The 16,968-nt window shown below is 41.7% G+C and overlaps 1 protein-coding gene across 1 annotated transcript in view; it reads left to right on the top strand.

The window, feature by feature from the left end:
- The first annotated feature begins 9,788 nt into the window (after nucleotides 1-9,788).
- SHROOM3 (shroom family member 3) overlaps nucleotides 9,789-16,968 on the top strand; it is a 264,050-nt gene continuing 256,870 nt past the window's right edge. Inside the window, exon 1 of the mRNA XM_089676000.1 lies at nucleotides 9,789-9,868. The gene's annotated coding sequence lies outside the window, so the exon portion shown is untranslated. The remainder of the gene's footprint in view (nucleotides 9,869-16,968) is intronic.

The following is a 16,968-nucleotide window of genomic DNA, read 5'->3' on the forward strand; positions in this document are numbered from 1 at the left end:
GTTCGGCTGTACAGCCAGCCGGCGGACATACCAGCTGGTCACTCGGTTCTCCTGGTGGGATGGGAGAGCCTGAGAGAGCCACGGAAGGTGGTGTGAGACAACCACCCGGTGCTTGTAAAAGCAATCAAACGCCATGGTTAGTTTTGCCCAGAGAAGACGGTGGTGTTTCTGGATCATGTTTTTGGAAGTATTCCTGAGCCCATGCCTAGAATCATACCTGTTTTTTAATGTAGTGCCATCTGAGGACCAAAAGGTCACTGGCATCCAATATAACGTTTCAGCCTTGCCCCTTGAGCCCAGGGATTTTTGCAGAGTCTCAAAAGCTTCCGCTGATACTAGGTACTATAGATTATGATATATTTAAAGTCTTTTCAATTTTATGTTGAGTAAGACAATTTTTAGACGCAGCTTTCACTGACTGGTGAACCTCCACCCATCTGTAGTTCTGAGACTCTCTGACTCTCTAAGATGCTCTTTTTAAATCCAGTTATGTTACTGACCTGTTGCCAATTACCCTAATTAGTTGCAAAATGTTCTTCCAGCTCTTACTTTTCCAGCTATTTATTGCCTTGTCCCAACTTTTTAAAGACATGTTGCTGCCTACAATTTCAAAATTACCTTATTTTTTTCATCTTAAAATGGTACATTGTCTCAATTTAAACGTTTTCTATTGTGAATAAAATATGGGTTTATGAGATTTGCAAATTACTAATTTGTAGTATGTGAAATCTCAGCCAGGGTTTGACCATCTTTAAATGGTTTTTCTATAACTGTAATTATTATTTAGCCTAATTTAATTGAACTAACTCTAGGAAAGGCAAAATGCTGTCAACAAAGTTGTACAAAGGTTAATTGCTGTGCATGTAAATACGCTATACTTGTCTGAAACTAGTAATGATTTTCTAGGTCAGCACTTTCTTAATTATGAGACTGTTTTGTTTGCATGTATTGAACTCGGTTTTTAAGAAATACGGGATTAGAAATCTCTTTAGTACTTGAGTATTGTTTTTGCTGGTAACTCCATCAGGCTCCATTCACACTAGGGCATTTCAAATCGCTGCAATTCTGCTTGCGATTTGAAAACACGGTGACAATGTGAAAACGCGCAATTATGTATCCAGGTGCCATTAATTTCAATGACACCTAAAAATGTGGGGCGTTTTTGCCATGATCATGGCGCCTGTTTTCGCGCGACAAACGCACTGAGACAAACTGAGCTCTTAGTATTCCCCCCAGCCCGCGCAACACCTGTCAGTTTTTATTACTGTCTGTACCCCTGTTAGGGAGAAGTCATCCTCTCTATTTGTCCTGTTTATTGTTATCATCGAAAGTAAAAGTAAAAGAAAATCCCAAATAACAATAGAGGGGAAATCTTTAAATGGGGACACTAGTTCTGATGACCCAGATGACATCCCAGGATTCCCTTACTTTGAAGGGATTTTTTTTCACTTCCTGTTTTGGTTATGGGACAGGAAGTGAAGGCAAATCTCCACAATAGGACACAGATGGCAAACAAACCTGACAAGAGAGAAAGATATAATTTTACCCCTGTACAAATCATTTGTAAGATCTCACCTGGAATATGCAGTTCAGATTTGGGCACCAATTCACAAAAAGAACATTGGGGAACTGGGGAAAGTACAGAGAAGGGCAACCAAACTGATAATAGGAATGGAGGAGATCAGCTATGAGGAAAGATTAGAGGAGATTAATTTATTCTCTCTTGAGAAGAGGAGATTAAGGGGGATATGATCAACATATATAAATACATCAGTGGTTCATATAGTGAACTCGGTGTAGAGCTATTCACCCTGAGGTCATCACAGAGGACAAGGAGGCACTCTTTATGTCTGGAAGAAAATAGATTTAATCTCCAAACTTGGAAAAGTTTCTTCACAGTAAGAGCTGTGAAAATGTGGAATAGACTCCCTCAAGAGTTAGTTCTGGCCAGCTCAGTGGATTGCTTCAAAAAAGGCCTGGTTTCTTTCTTAGATACACAGAATATAACTGGATACTAACATTTATAGGTAAAGTTGATCCAGGGAATAACTGATTTCCTCTCAGGGGATCAGGAAGGAATTCTTTCCCCTGCGGGAGCAAATTGCATCATGCTTTGCTGGGTTTTTTGCCTTCCCCTGGATCAACTGTGGATGTAGGATTTTAACTTTTTTTTTTGTGGTTTTAACTGGATGGACTTTTTTCAGCCAGACTGACTATGTAACTATGTACCGTATTTTTCGGACTATAAGGCGCACATAAAATCCCTATATTTGTACAAAAATCGGCAATGCGCCTTATATTCCGATGCGCCTTATGTATGAACAGTGTATGTTCACACTGTGCTGAACAATCTGTCAAAATGTTTTATTATGACTTTGGTAAGCGACGAAGCCACTCCCCTTGCTTATTCGAGCTTATCCTGGCGACGATAAACCAATCAGAGCCAAGCAATCAACAACAAACCAAAGCTTTTTCACTTACCGAAAACTACATTTCCTGATATGTACTGTGCTTCCAAATTAAGGACCCCAAAATGGCACCTGTTAAGAGACCTGTTAAGAGACATGCTTACGACGCGGATTTCAAACTCAAGGCCATCAGCCAAGCAGTACAACATGGGAATAGAGCAGCAGCGAAAAAATTCAACATTAATGAATCAATGGTACGGAAGTGGAGGAAACAAGAAGATGACCTGCGTCAAGTAAAGAAGACGAAGAAGAGTTTCCGAGGGAACAAGGCAAGATGGCCACAATTAGAGGACAAAATTGAGCAGTGGATTATTGAACAGAGAACAGCAGGTAGAAGCGTCTCTACAGTCTCCATTCGACTTAAGGCAACAGCGATGGCACGAGATATGAAGATCAACGAATTTCAAGGAGGTCCTTCTTGGTGCTTCCGTTTTATGAAAAGGCGTCATCTCTCCATCCGCACAAGAACTACCACTTCGCAGCAACTGCCAAAGGATTATGAAGAAAGGATGGCCATCTTCCGCACTTACTGCAAGGACAAGATCATCGAAAAGAAGATCCAGTCAGACCACATCACAAACATGGACGAGATCCCTCTCACCTTTGACATCCCCGCAAACCGTACTGTAGAAAAAACAGGGTCGTCTACTGTATCTATACGCACCACAGGGAATGAGAAATCATCCTTCACTGTAGTTCTCGGTTGCCAGGCTAATGGCCAGAAACTACCACCCATGGTCATTTTTAAGAGGAAGACTTTGCCAAAGGAAACATTTCCTCTTGGGATCATCGTCAAGGTCAATCCAAAAGGCTGGATGGACGAGGAGAAAATGAGTGAGTGGCTGAGAGAAGTTTACGTCAGGAGACCAGATGGCTTCTTCCACAAGTCTCTGGCCTTATTGATCTACGACTCTATGTGCGCTCATCTCACTGACACTGTCAAAAGCCAAGTGAAGAAAACCAATTCGGAGCTTGCCATCATTCCTGGAGGATTGACCAAAGAACTCCAACCACTAGATATTGGTGTCAACAGGGCGTTCAAGGCTAAATTGCGAGCCGCATGGGAGCAATGGATGACAGAAGGTGACACATTTACCAACACAGGCAGGCAACGCCGGGCTACTTATGCCACTATCTGCCAATGGATCGTCGATGCCTGGGCTAAGGTATCGGTTTCAACTGTCGTCCGAGCTTTCACGAAGGCCGGAATCATCAATGAACAGCCAAGCAACAGCAATGAGACTGAATCGGATGATGACGAGAGGGATCCGGGCTTGCTTGATGCCGCTATCGCCCAACTGTTAAATTCCGACACCGAAGACGAGGAATTTGATGGATTCGTAGAATATGAATGATTGAAAAAGTGAGCATACTCTTGTGTAATATCTGACCTATCCGGCTATTTTGTTTCGCTTTAATATTGTGTAATATTGTGGTCTGACTGGATCTATTGTGTAATATTGACAGTTATTGTTAATGATTTGAATAAAGTCTGACTTATCCGACTACCGGTATTTTGTTTCGCTTTATGCGCCTTATAATCCGGTGCGTCTTATATATGAAAATAGATCCGTTCACTAATACTGCGTCTTATAATCCGGTGCGCCTTATAGTCCGAAAAATACGGTAACTAAGTATTATAACCCTGCCATACTCTAACCAAAATGAAAAAAAAAACTTTTTGCCTTTAGTTACACTTTAGGAATCAGCGTTAGAAAAAACTTCCAAGGAATCAGTAATACTTAAGCTGTAGTGTTAGACAAGAGTGGCATCTCTGTATAAGATTTCAGTGGTGCAGACTATAAATGAACATAATCTGATTACTATGTCTTATTGTCCAATTTTTAATGTTGTGAGTTATTATGAAACAAGCATTTCAATTCTGACTTCAGTGTTGACTGCATTGGTGAAAACCCAGCTGAGACACGAATGTGACTCTAGAATAAAAGCTGCTCTTTCTCTTCTCTGCCCTTTCCCTTCCCATCTTTCTTGGACACCTCAAATGGAAAGGCCTCTGCAGCTTTTCTCCTCATTGTATTATTTTCTGTCACTACAAAAGCACTTGAGGCTCAATTCAGCAAAATGAAGACCAGCAACAACAAGCGTTTCTCAATGAATAACCATAAAAACTATTCATTTGTTGCCTTTGAATAATAATAGTATTATGTTGTGAAGACCTGTTAGAGAAATATCCCACTGAAAGCACTTGAAGAAGGATTGATGAAATAAGAATTCTGCTTGAATTAAAAATAAGGGAAATTGTTTTAACTGCTTGCCCGCCGCCCTATAGCAGAAATACTGCTACAGGGCGGCAGGGCTGCACAAAATCACGTATATATATATATATATATATATATATATGACTTGCATTTCCAGGTAGGGGCAGCTTCAGCTGTTAATCACCGAGTCCCGCCCGGTTTGTGACTCCCCGCCGACACCCAGCGATCACTGAATATCACTGAATGGGAGAGGTCTGTATGGAAACAATACAAATCTCTTCCCTGTCAGCTGCTCTTTACACAGTGAAACACACACACAGCACTCAGTAAAACAGCATACAGCACACAGTTAACCCTTTGATCGCCCCAGATGGTAACCCCTTCCTGCCCAGTGTCATTAGTACAGTGTCAGTGCAGTTAGTCAGTTCCCTCCATGTCAGAATGCCTGTCGCAGTCATGCAGTCCCGCTATAAGTCGCTGATCACAGCCATTACTAGTATATATAAAAAATTATAAATTCCAGTATATATACCGCCATTTGTAGACACTATAACTTTCATGTAAACCAATTAATTTACACATTTTGGGATTTTTTTTTTTCGACTTGTATATGACTTTTTTTTTTTTGAAGGGGGCCAAAGTGGACAGGATGGGGGTGAAGTCAAATCGCATGAAAAGTCATACCGGTGTGAACCAGGGCTTAGGCTGCTTGTAGGTTAAACATTAGAACATATTTTACTTTATGAGTGTTAAAAATGTAAACAAATTAATCAAAATCTCACTGCAGAACAATGTGTACTGGTAAGAGAACATTTTATTTGAACATATTTGACCTACTATTGACAGTCAGTGACTTGAAGAATGTCATTAACGCCTTAAAATAATTTGAGGTTGGGATGGGTGGCATTCAAACAATGAAATGCAGTACATCATTGGTCTGCTATGGCTAATATAAGGCCCAGGGCTAATAAGACTGCATTTCTATCACCTTGCCATCATTTATTTGCCCTTGTTAATGTCACAAAATAATAAAATGACCATACATGGCCGAAAGCATACTATATATATATATATATATATATATATATATACATACTGTATATAGATAGTCGTAGTAACATTGCCTGGATGTGCAGCAACATACTGCCTATTTATTCTTGGAGACTTTGCTTTTTTGGGAAAAAAAATCTAACTGCATGCAAAAAGAATAATATGCAAATTAGTATTTTATTTATATATATATATATATATATATATATATATATATATATATATATATATACACACACATATGTATAATGTAATATGTTTACATCAGTTGGGCAGTGAATTGCTGGCTCAAATCATTGCTTACCAGTTAGGCCTCATGTACACGGGGCTTTCTGGCAGCTACTTTTAGGGGCATCAGGTGATTTTTTTTTACTGCATCCAAATGGCCGTCCGTGTTATTGTATGTATCCATGCACGCATAGGCTTTTAGAAGCTTTTAGTAGCAGTAGCGTTTACCAGCAGGGAAAAAAAAACCCCTGGGTCAGTGTATCCAGGAGCAGCAACGTTTTGGCAGAAAAGCCGTTTGACGTGTTTAAACACGTCTAAAATTGTCCACGCGTTTAGCGCTTGAGTATTAATTAATTTCAATGGCCAGAATAAATTATTATTCTGTCCAATTAAATTAATTAACGCCTAAACACTTGTAAAAGTGTAAGTGTTTTTCTGCCAAAATGCTGCTGCCAAGCAGAGGAGCATTTTTTAAATGCCCTGTGTGCATGAGGCCTTAAGTAATGGTGTTTCCGTTTATCTTTTGATATTAACTGAAACCGGTTGGGTAGCTGTCAAGGTGATCGAACAACTATCTTTTTATGGTGAAATGTGTATTTTGTCACAATATACAGTGCCTTGAAAAAGTATTCCTACCCCTTGAAATGTTCCACATTTTGTCATGTTACAACCAAAAACGTGAATGTATTTTATTGGGATTTCATGTGATAGACCAGTGATGGCGAACCTATGGCACGCGTGCCAGAGCTGGCACGCAGAGCCATCTCAGTGGGCACGCCAGGAAGAAGAGCATGATGAGCGCGCAAGGACCGGCCATCCAGATCTCGTCCACACTGGACCCCCATCAAACTACATTTCCCACATGTCTCTGGGGCCAGGGTGGGCGTGGACGAGAGGAAACGGCTCCAATGCGGCTCTGGCACCAGGGGTGATGTACCCGGGGATTGGCGCGGAAGAGAGGAAGAGGCTCCCACACTGCTCCCACACTGCTCCGGGGCCAGGGGCAACGTGTTCAGAGTGGATGGGAATGAGCTGCTGGGTTGGAAGCCACACCGACGCTGCCAGAGGTGAGATTAACTGCTTGCAGTGTCGCCTGTCAATGCCCAGCAGTGTCGCCTGTCAGTGCCCAGCAGTGTCGCCCATCAGTGCTGCCCATCAGTGCCATCCATCAATGATGCCCAGCAGTGCCATCCATCAGTGCCCAGCAGTGTCGCCTGTCAGTGCTGCCCAGCAGTGCCACATGTCAGTGCCCAGCAGTATCGCCCATCAGTGCTGCCCATCAGTGCCACCCATCAATGATGCCCAGCAGTGCCATCCATCAGTGCCCAGCAGTGTCACCCATCAGTGCCCAGCAGTGTCGCCTGTCAGTGCCCAGCAGTGTCGCCTGTCAGTGCTGCCCAGCAGTGCCACCTGTCAGTGCTGCCCAGCAGTGCCACCTGTCAGTGCCCAGCAGTGTCGCCCATCAGTGCTGCCCATCAGTGCCACCCATCAATGATGCCCAGCAGTGTCCAGCAGTGTCATCCATCAGTGCCCAGCAGTGTCACCCATCAGTGCCCAGCAGTGTCGCCTGTCAGTGCTGCCCAGCAGTGCCACCTGTCAGTGCCCAGCAGTGTCCCCCATCAGTGCTGCCCATCAGTGCGACCCATCAATGATGCCCAGCAGTGCCACCGATCAGTGCCGTCTGTCAGTGCGTCCAGGTAGGCAAGTGGTTAATTGCAGTGTTGGCACTTTGAAATAAAAAAGTTGGTTTGTGTTGCAGTTTTGGGCACTCGGGCTCAAAAAGGTTCGCCATCACTGTGATAGACCAACACAAAGTGACACATAATTGTGCGGGTGGAAGGAAGATGACAAATGGTTTTCAAAATTGTTTACAAATAAATATCTGAAAAGTGTGGCATGCATTTGTTTTCAGCCCCCTTTACTCTAATACCCCTAACTAAAATCTAGTGGAATCAATTGCCTTCAGAAGTCACCTAATTAATAAATAGAGTCCACCCGTGTGTAATTTAATCTCAGTTCTTCTGTTCTGTGAAGCCCTCAGAGGTTTGTTGGAGAACATTTGTGAACAAACAGTATCATGAAGGCCAAGCAACACACCAGACAGGTCAGGGCTAATGCTGTGGAGAAGTTTAAAGCAGGATTAAGTTATAAAAAAATATCCCAAGCTTTGAACATCTCACGGAGCACTGTTCAATCCATCATCCGAAAATGGAAAGAGTATGGCACAACTGCAAACCTTCCAAGACATGGCCAACCACCTAAACTGACAGGCCAGGCAAGGAGAGCATTAATCAGAGAAGCAGCCAAGAGGCCCATGGTAACAATGGAGGAGCTGCAGAGATCCAGAGCTCAGGTGGGAGCATCTTTCCATCGGGACAACTGTTAGCTGCACTGCACTCCACAAACTTGGCCTTCATGGAAGAGTGGCATGAAGAAAGTCATTGTTGAAAGCCATAAGAAATCCCGTTTGCAGTTTGCGAGAAGCCATGTGGGGGACACAGCAAACATGTGGAAGAAGGTGCTCTGGTCAGATGAGACCAAAATGGAACATTTTGGCCTAAAAGAAAAAGGCTGAGTGTGGTGGAAAACTAATACCTGAACACACCATCCCCACCATGATTTTTTTTTTTTAAGCAACCTTTGATTTGTGTTTTGCATAGCATTTATTTTTATAGACCTAAGTGCTCAAAATATTCCAAGAAGCAGCCAAAATTAGTAAAGTGTTTTTCTGGTTGTATGTATTACCATACTAAACATAATTTCAGTGCTAAAAAACTACTTTTATCTTGCTTGTAGTGTATGTAGTACACTGTATTCAAAACAAATTGTTAAGGGCTTTGGGAAAGTTGGATATTTCTTGTATACTTCTTGGGCAAGTACATCTGTGTAAATCAGAGACTATTGGAAAATGTTGTTCTTGCAGTTGTATAATTACCAGTGCAGTGTGGTACCAGTGCATTGCAGGTAGCATGATGAACTGGTGTTTAGATTGTGTAATTGTACATATCATACTCATTGCACAATCTTAATCATTCTAGAGGATCTATTTTGGGATCACAAGAGTTTTATATTATAGCACATTGTATTAAGAACCTAGAATTTCAGAAGGATGCCAAAAATCACAGTTCTTATGTCTTTAATAAGACTCTTAATAAAGAAGATAAAGAATCGAACTGGTTGTTCTGTGCAACACAGAGGAGGTTATTTACTAAAATTTACTAAAACTTTAGAGTGCAAAATCTGGTGCAGCTCTACATAGAAACCAACCACCTTCCAGGGTTTATTGTCAAAGCTTAATTGAACGAGCTGAAGTTAGAAGCTGATTGGCTACCATCAACAGCTGCACCAGATTCTGAGTACACGAATTTTAGTAAATCTCCCCCAAAAAGTTCCTTTTTCAGATTGTATAGTTCATGTAGATATTATCTTTTGGTAAGACTAGTATGCTGACAACTTTAAACTTCTTTAACTTTCACTAATACTCTGTATATGAGTCAGTTTGTACAAATATATACATTTATACCTGCTTGTATATGTATATATGACTATGGGGTTGATTTACTAAAATTGGAGAGTGCAAAATCTGGTGCAGCTGTGCATGGTAATCAGCAGGCTTCCAACTTCAGTTTGTTCAATTAGGCGTTGATAAAAAAAAAAAAACGAAGCTGATTGGTTTCTGTGCACACCTGCACCAGATTTTGCACTCTTTGGTTTTAGTAAATCAACCCATGTGTCTTTTTATAAGCAAAAACTTCAACACTACTGATCCAAAAAGTGTGGTGCAATTTTTTAATGTTCTCTAACAGAAGTCTTTTTGCTTCTTTTCAGATTAATACATGTAACTGGTAGCAGTCACTGCTTGGGAGAGAAAGAGTTCCCTAACAACTACTCAGCACCTGAACAGTAAGTGATGTGGTTTACTATATAGACTGCTGCTTAACCACTTGACATCTGCCCTATAGCGGAAGTACTGTTACAGGGTGGCACGGCTGTGCAAAATCACTTATAGATACGTGATTTGCATCTCCGGGTAGGGGGGCGCGTGCGCCACCCTACCCGCGCCGCTATTGGCGGCTGGGGATGTCAATCACTGGGTCCCAGCCGGCGAATCCTGGCCGGCACTCGGTGATCGTTGCCAAAGTTGACAGGGGAAAAACCTGTGTATAAACAACACAGGTCTCTCTGCTGTCAGCATGGACATTCTGCTTTGTATATCTCTGAACACCAGAGAGATACAAAGCAGCATGTCTTTAAGGTAAAACAGCACACGACACACAATGTAAAACACACACAGCACACAGTTAACGCTTTGATAGCTCCAGATGTTAACCCCTTCCTGCCCAGTGTCATTAATACAGTGTCAGTACTTTTTATTAGCACTGTCACTGGAGATGTCAGTGTCACAGTGTCTGAATGCCTGCCACAGTCTCGAAGTCCTGCTATAAGTCGCTGATCGCCACCATTGCTAGTATAAATAAAATAAAAATTCCAGTATATATACCAGCATTTGTAGACGCTATAGCTTTCATGTAAACCGATTAATATATCATTATTGGGATTAATATATTAAAATATATTAATATATCATTAGTGCAAAAAATAAAAAACGCACAGGTGATCAAATAGCACTGAAAGAAAGCTCTATTTGTGTGTGTGTGGGGGGGGGGGGATTACATACATTTTCATTTATGTACAGCGTTGCATGATTGCGCAATTGTTAGTTAAATTAACACAACACCGTATCGTAAAAAATGACCTGGTCAGGAAACGGGGTAAATCCTCTGGAAGCAAATTATATATTCCATTTATAGCTAAATGTAGCTATACTAAATGCTCCCATTTACTGAATGATACTTAAAACTAAAGTAAAGGCAAATATAAAAACACATTTTATTTATGTATGTATTACAAAAATGATGTATTGTAATATACTTGAAATAAAACTGAGTGTTGAATTTGCAGTGTGAGCAAAACAGTCTTGGTTGCATTACAGTCTACCATTTGCAGAGAGCTGGTGGCTTTGTTATTTGGGCTGTTTTTAGAAGGAGGAAAGCATAGGTAGGAGCATGCTTTTTCAAAATATAATAAACAGGCAGCTGACACAGCAGGTGGTTGCATTGCATCATCTAAAGCTGGCAATACACTGATAGATTTTTTTTTAGTTTAACCTGTGGGCTGAACAAAAAAAGATCAAACAGATGCCTTCGTTTGCGCTACCAGCACCGATGGATAAATCTCCTAATCACATGTGGGCGAATACAGTATATTCTGACAACCATTATAGGTGGTTGTCAGAATACTCAAACAGTGGCTGCATTTGATTGGATACCAGCCAAACTTTTTCATCTGGCTCCTTTGATTTTTTCAGTCAAAGGATATAAGCAGAGGGGGCCACCCACTTAGTGAATATTGACTGTTTTATCAGGAATCTACTTACAGTATCTCACGGAAATGAGTACACCCCCTACATTTTTGTAAATATTTTATTATATCTTTTCATGTGACAACACTGAAGAAATGACACTTTGCTACAATGTAAAGTAGTGAGTGTACATCTTGTATAACAGTGTAAATTTGCCGTCCCCTCAAAATAACTCAACACACAGCCATTAATGTCTAAACTGCTGGCAACAAAAGTGAGTACACCCCTAGGTGAAAATGTCCAAATTGGGCCCAATTAGCCATTTTCCCTCCCTGTTGTCATGTGACTCGTTAGTGTTACAAGGTCTCAGGTGTGAATGGGGAGCAGGTGTGTTAAATTTGGTGTTATCGCTCTCACTCATACTGGTCACTGGAAGTTCAACATGGCACCTCATGGCAAAGAACTCTCTGAGGATCTGAAAAAAAGAATTGTTGCTCTACATAAGGATGGCCTAGGCTATAAGAAGATTGCCAAGACCCTGAAACTGAGTTGCAGCACAGTGGCCAAGACCTTACAGCAGTTTAACAGGACAGGTTCCACTCAGAACAGGCCTCACCATGGTTGACCAAAGAAGTTGAGTGCATATTTACAAAAATGTGAGGGGTGTACTCAATGCCAGCTTTAGTTATGCAATGTGGCAGAGACAAGATTAGCAGAACAGAAAAACAATGAATTAAACAGTACATGTTTTTGTAACAAAAATCTTCGATAAGTTTGGAATGAATGAAAATGTATGGTTTTGGACAGACATTGATGTTTTTCTGTGTACTAGTTTACTTTAAATGTCTGTGTAAATACTTTGCCTATGAAAATTATATACACACTACCCTTTCAGACTTTTTTTTTAAATGTGTAGTTTACGAAATACAGTTTGTATTTTCTACTGTAAGCCAGCCTTTCTCAACCTTTTCAACACAGAGGAACCCTTGAAATAACCTTCTGGTCTCAGGAAACCCCTGCTAAAAATGACTATATCTACGACTCATGATACATTAGTGTGATGGTCAGTGGGAAGAATGCTCCTAACACTTATGGTGATTGAGAAGAATTCCATCGCTTATAGATAGCTAAAAAGATCAATGGTGCCAGTGGGGACTTATCTAAGCATAAACAGCTCATTTCTCAAGTAATCCCCAGCAACCTCTGGAAGATCCCTGGCTGAGAAACCCTGCTGTAAGCAATCAGACATATATATTTTTAAAAATGCACTTTTTACTTATTTATTGTAAAAATGTATTGCAATAACTAAAGTTATTAGTACCTGTTCACACCAGCAGCTGCATTTGAACGCAGCCTCTTTTATGCAGTGTGCAGGCAGCAGTACTGATGCACTTAAAGATTTTTGTTTTGTGCAAACTATATATGCAAACATTAAGTTCTGTTGGTTTCAGCGAGGTGTGTGATGCACTATGCTACACTGAAAAAGTACTTTTTCAGTGCATTTAACCACACTCTGGGGATATGAACTGGCTTTATAGGGCAAAGCTGCCCAGTACAGTCCTAACACACCTGGTGTAAACAGGCTCCAAAAATATTTTCACTACTGGCATATGATGGATATTTTTGGATTTGGAAGGGGTTAGGCTTTTTCTCTCACATCTGTCCTTGCATAAAAGTACAGTAGATGTTACAACACGAAGCATCAGGCCCCGACCATTACAACCTTGGCAGACTGACGACACCAGAAATCTTAAACGACATAGTCGTGTGCTGGAGCGATTGTTGCATAAAACCAAATCTCACCAAGCATTCACCCTATATAAATCTGCTTTCTTAACATAAAGTTCCTTCCTCCATGCTGCCAAACAAGCCTACTTTGTCACTCTCATCAATAACTTATCATCCAGACCTCGTCGTCTCTTCTCTACTTTTAACTCTCTACTAGAGATGAGCGAATCGAAGTATCCGAAGTGGAATTCGAGTCGAATATCGGAAAAATTTCGATTCGTGCCGAATCCGAAAAACAGCCTAATTCGGACGCGCGAATCGAAATTTTTCCGAAAATGGCGGCTGACATGTGCGGCGACGGAGCGGGGATGTCGGGGAAGGCGCGCAGACAAGGTGCGCTGCCCCATAATGCATTCCTCAACGACATGTGATCGCATCAGCCAATCAGCAGCCAGCCAGCCAGCACTGTGTAATGGTCGAGGTATATATAGCGGCCATTTTGGAAATCTTCATTTGCCTGCAGTCATTGAACAGAGGCAGACCGCTCTGTACTAGGGACAGGGACAGAGTTAGGGCCACAGAAACGAGAATTGGGGACAGAGAGAAGTTACTTAGGGACAGAGAACCATTACTCAGGGACACAGACTTGTTAATGAGGGCCACAGAATCGTTATTTAGGGACAAAGAAACGCTAGTTAGGGCCACAGAATTCATACTCAGGGACAGACAGAATTGTTACTCAGTGCCAGAGAATTGTTACTTAGGGCCACAGAAACGTTATTAGGGCCACAGAATTTTTACTCAGGGACAGAGAGAATTGTTACTGAGTGCCAGAGAATTGTTACTCAGGGACAGACAGAATTGTTACTGAGTGCCAGAGAATTCTTAGGGCCACAGAATTCATTCTCAGGGACAGACAGAATTGTTACTCAGGGACAGACAGAATTGTTACTGAGTGCCAGAGAATTGTTACTCAGGGACAGACAGAATTGTTACTGAGTGCCAGAGAATTGTTACTCAGGGACAGACAGAATTGTTACTGAGTGCCAGAGAATTGTTACTCAGGGACAGACAGAATTGTTACTGAGTGCCAGAGAATTGTTACTCAGGGACAGACAGAATTGTTACTGAGTGCCAGAGAATTGTTACTCAGGGACAGACAGAATTGTTACTGAGTGCCAGAGAATTGTTACTCAGGGACAGACAGAATTGTTACTGAGTGCCAGAGAATTGTTACTCGCACAGACACAAAATTGTTACTTGCACAGACACAGAATTGTTACTCGCACAGACACAGAATTGTTACTCAGGGCCACAGAATTCATACTCAGGGACAGACAGAATTGTTACTGAGTGCCAGAGAATTGTTACTCAGGGACAGACAGAATTGTTACTGAGTGCCAGAGAATTGTTACTCAGGGACAGACAGAATTGTTACTGAGTGCCAGAGAATTGTTACTCGCACAGACACAAAATTGTTACTTGCACAGACACAGAATTGTTACTCGCACAGACACAGAATTGTTACTCAGGGCCACAGAATTCATACTCAGGGACAGACAGAATTGTTACTGAGTGCCAGAGAATTGTTACTCAGGGACAGACAGAATTGTTACTGAGTGCCAGAGAATTGTTACTCAGGGACAGACAGAATTGTTACTGAGTGCCAGAGAATTGTTACTCGCACAGACACAAAATTGTTACTTGCACAGACACAGAATTGTTACTCGCACAGACACAGAATTGTTACTCAGGGCCACAGAATTCATACTCAGGGACAGACAGAATTGTTACTGAGTGCCAGAGAATTGTTACTCAGGGACAGACAGAATTGTTACTGAGTGCCAGAGAATTGTTACTCAGGGACAGACAGAATTGTTACTGAGTGCCAGAGAATTGTTACTCGCACAGACACAAAATTGTTACTTGCACAGACACAGAATTGTTACTCGCACAGACACAGAATTGTTACTCAGGGCCACAGAATTCATACTCAGGGACAGACAGAATTGTTACTGAGTGCCAGAGAATTGTTACTCAGGGACAGACAGAATTGTTACTGAGTGCCAGAGAATTGTTACTCAGGGACAGACAGAATTGTTACTGAGTGCCAGAGAATTGTTACTCGCACAGACACAAAATTGTTACTTGCACAGACACAGAATTGTTACTCGCACAGACACATAATTGTTACTCAGGGCCACAGAATTCATACTCAGGGACAGACAGAATTGTTACTGAGTGCCAGAGAATTGTTACTCAGGGACAGACAGAATTGTTACTGAGTGCCAGAGAATTGTTACTCAGGGACAGACAGAATTGTTACTGAGTGCCAGAGAATTGTTACTCAGGGCCACAGAATTCATACTCAGGGACAGACAGAATTGTTACTCAGGGACAGACAGAATTGTTACTGAGTGCCAGAGAATTGTTACTCAGGGACAGACAGAATTGTTACTGAGTGCCAGAGAATTGTTACTCAGGGACAGACAGAATTGTTACTGAGTGCCAGAGAATTGTTACTCGCACAGACACAAAATTGTTACTCGCACAGACACAGAATTGTTACTCGCACAGACACAGAATTGTTACTCAGGGCCACAGAATTCATACTCAGGGACAGACAGAATTGTTACTCAGGGACAGACAGAATTGTTACTGAGTGCCAGAGAATTGTTACTCAGGGACAGACAGAATTGTTACTGAGTGCCAGAGAATTGTTACTCAGGGACAGACAGAATTGTTACTGAGTGCCAGAGAATTGTTACTCAGGGACAGACACAAAATTGTTACTTGCACAGACACAGAATTGTTACTCGCACAGACACAGAATTGTTACTCAGGGCCACAGAATTCATACTCAGGGACAGACAGAATTGTTACTGAGTGCCAGAGAATTGTTACTCAGGGACAGACAGAATTGTTACTTAGTGCCAGAGAATTGTTACTCAGGGACAGACAGAATTGTTACTGAGTGCCAGAGAATTGTTACTCGCACAGACACAAAATTGTTACTTGCACAGACACAGAATTGTTACTCGCACAGACACAGAATTGTTACTCAGGGCCACAGAATTCATACTCAGGGATAGACAGAATTGTTACTGAGTGCCAGAGAATTGTTACTCAGGGACAGACAGAATTGTTACTGAGTGCCAGAGAATTGTTACTCAGGGACAGACAGAATTGTTACTGAGTGCCAGAGAATTGTTACTCGCACAGACACAAAATTGTTACTTGCACAGACACAGAATTGTTACTCGCACAGACACAGAATTGTTACTCAGGGCCACAGAATTCATACTCAGGGACAGACAGAATTGTTACTGAGTGCCAGAGAATTGTTACTCAGGGACAGACAGAATTGTTACTGAGTGCCAGAGAATTGTTACTCGCACAGACACAAAATTGTTACTTGCACAGACACAGAATTGTTACTCGCACAGACACAGAATTGTTACTCAGGGCCACAGAATTCATACTCAGGGATAGACAGAATTGTTACTGAGTGCCAGAGAATTGTTACTCAGGGACAGACAGAATTGTTACTGAGTGCCAGAGAATTGTTACTCAGGGACAGACAGAATTGTTACTGAGTGCCAGAGAATTGTTACTCGCACAGACACAAAATTGTTACTTGCACAGACACAGAATTGTTACTCGCACAGACACAGAATTGTTACTCAGGGCCACAGAATTCATACTCAGGGACAGACAGAATTGTTACTGAGTGCCAGAGAATTGTTACTCAGGGACAGACAGAATTGTTACTGAGTGCCAGAGAATTGTTACTCGCACAGACACAAAATTGTTACTTGCACAGACACAGAATTGTTACTCGCACAGACACAGAATTGTTACTCAGGGCCACAGAATTCATACTCAGGGACAGACAGAATTGTTACTGAGTGCC

This window comes from Staurois parvus, unplaced genomic scaffold (assembly GCF_062004578.1).
Source record: "Staurois parvus isolate SC_StPar_1 unplaced genomic scaffold, SC_StPar_1.0 ptg000013l, whole genome shotgun sequence".
Classification (NCBI taxonomy): domain Eukaryota; kingdom Metazoa; phylum Chordata; class Amphibia; order Anura; family Ranidae; genus Staurois; species Staurois parvus.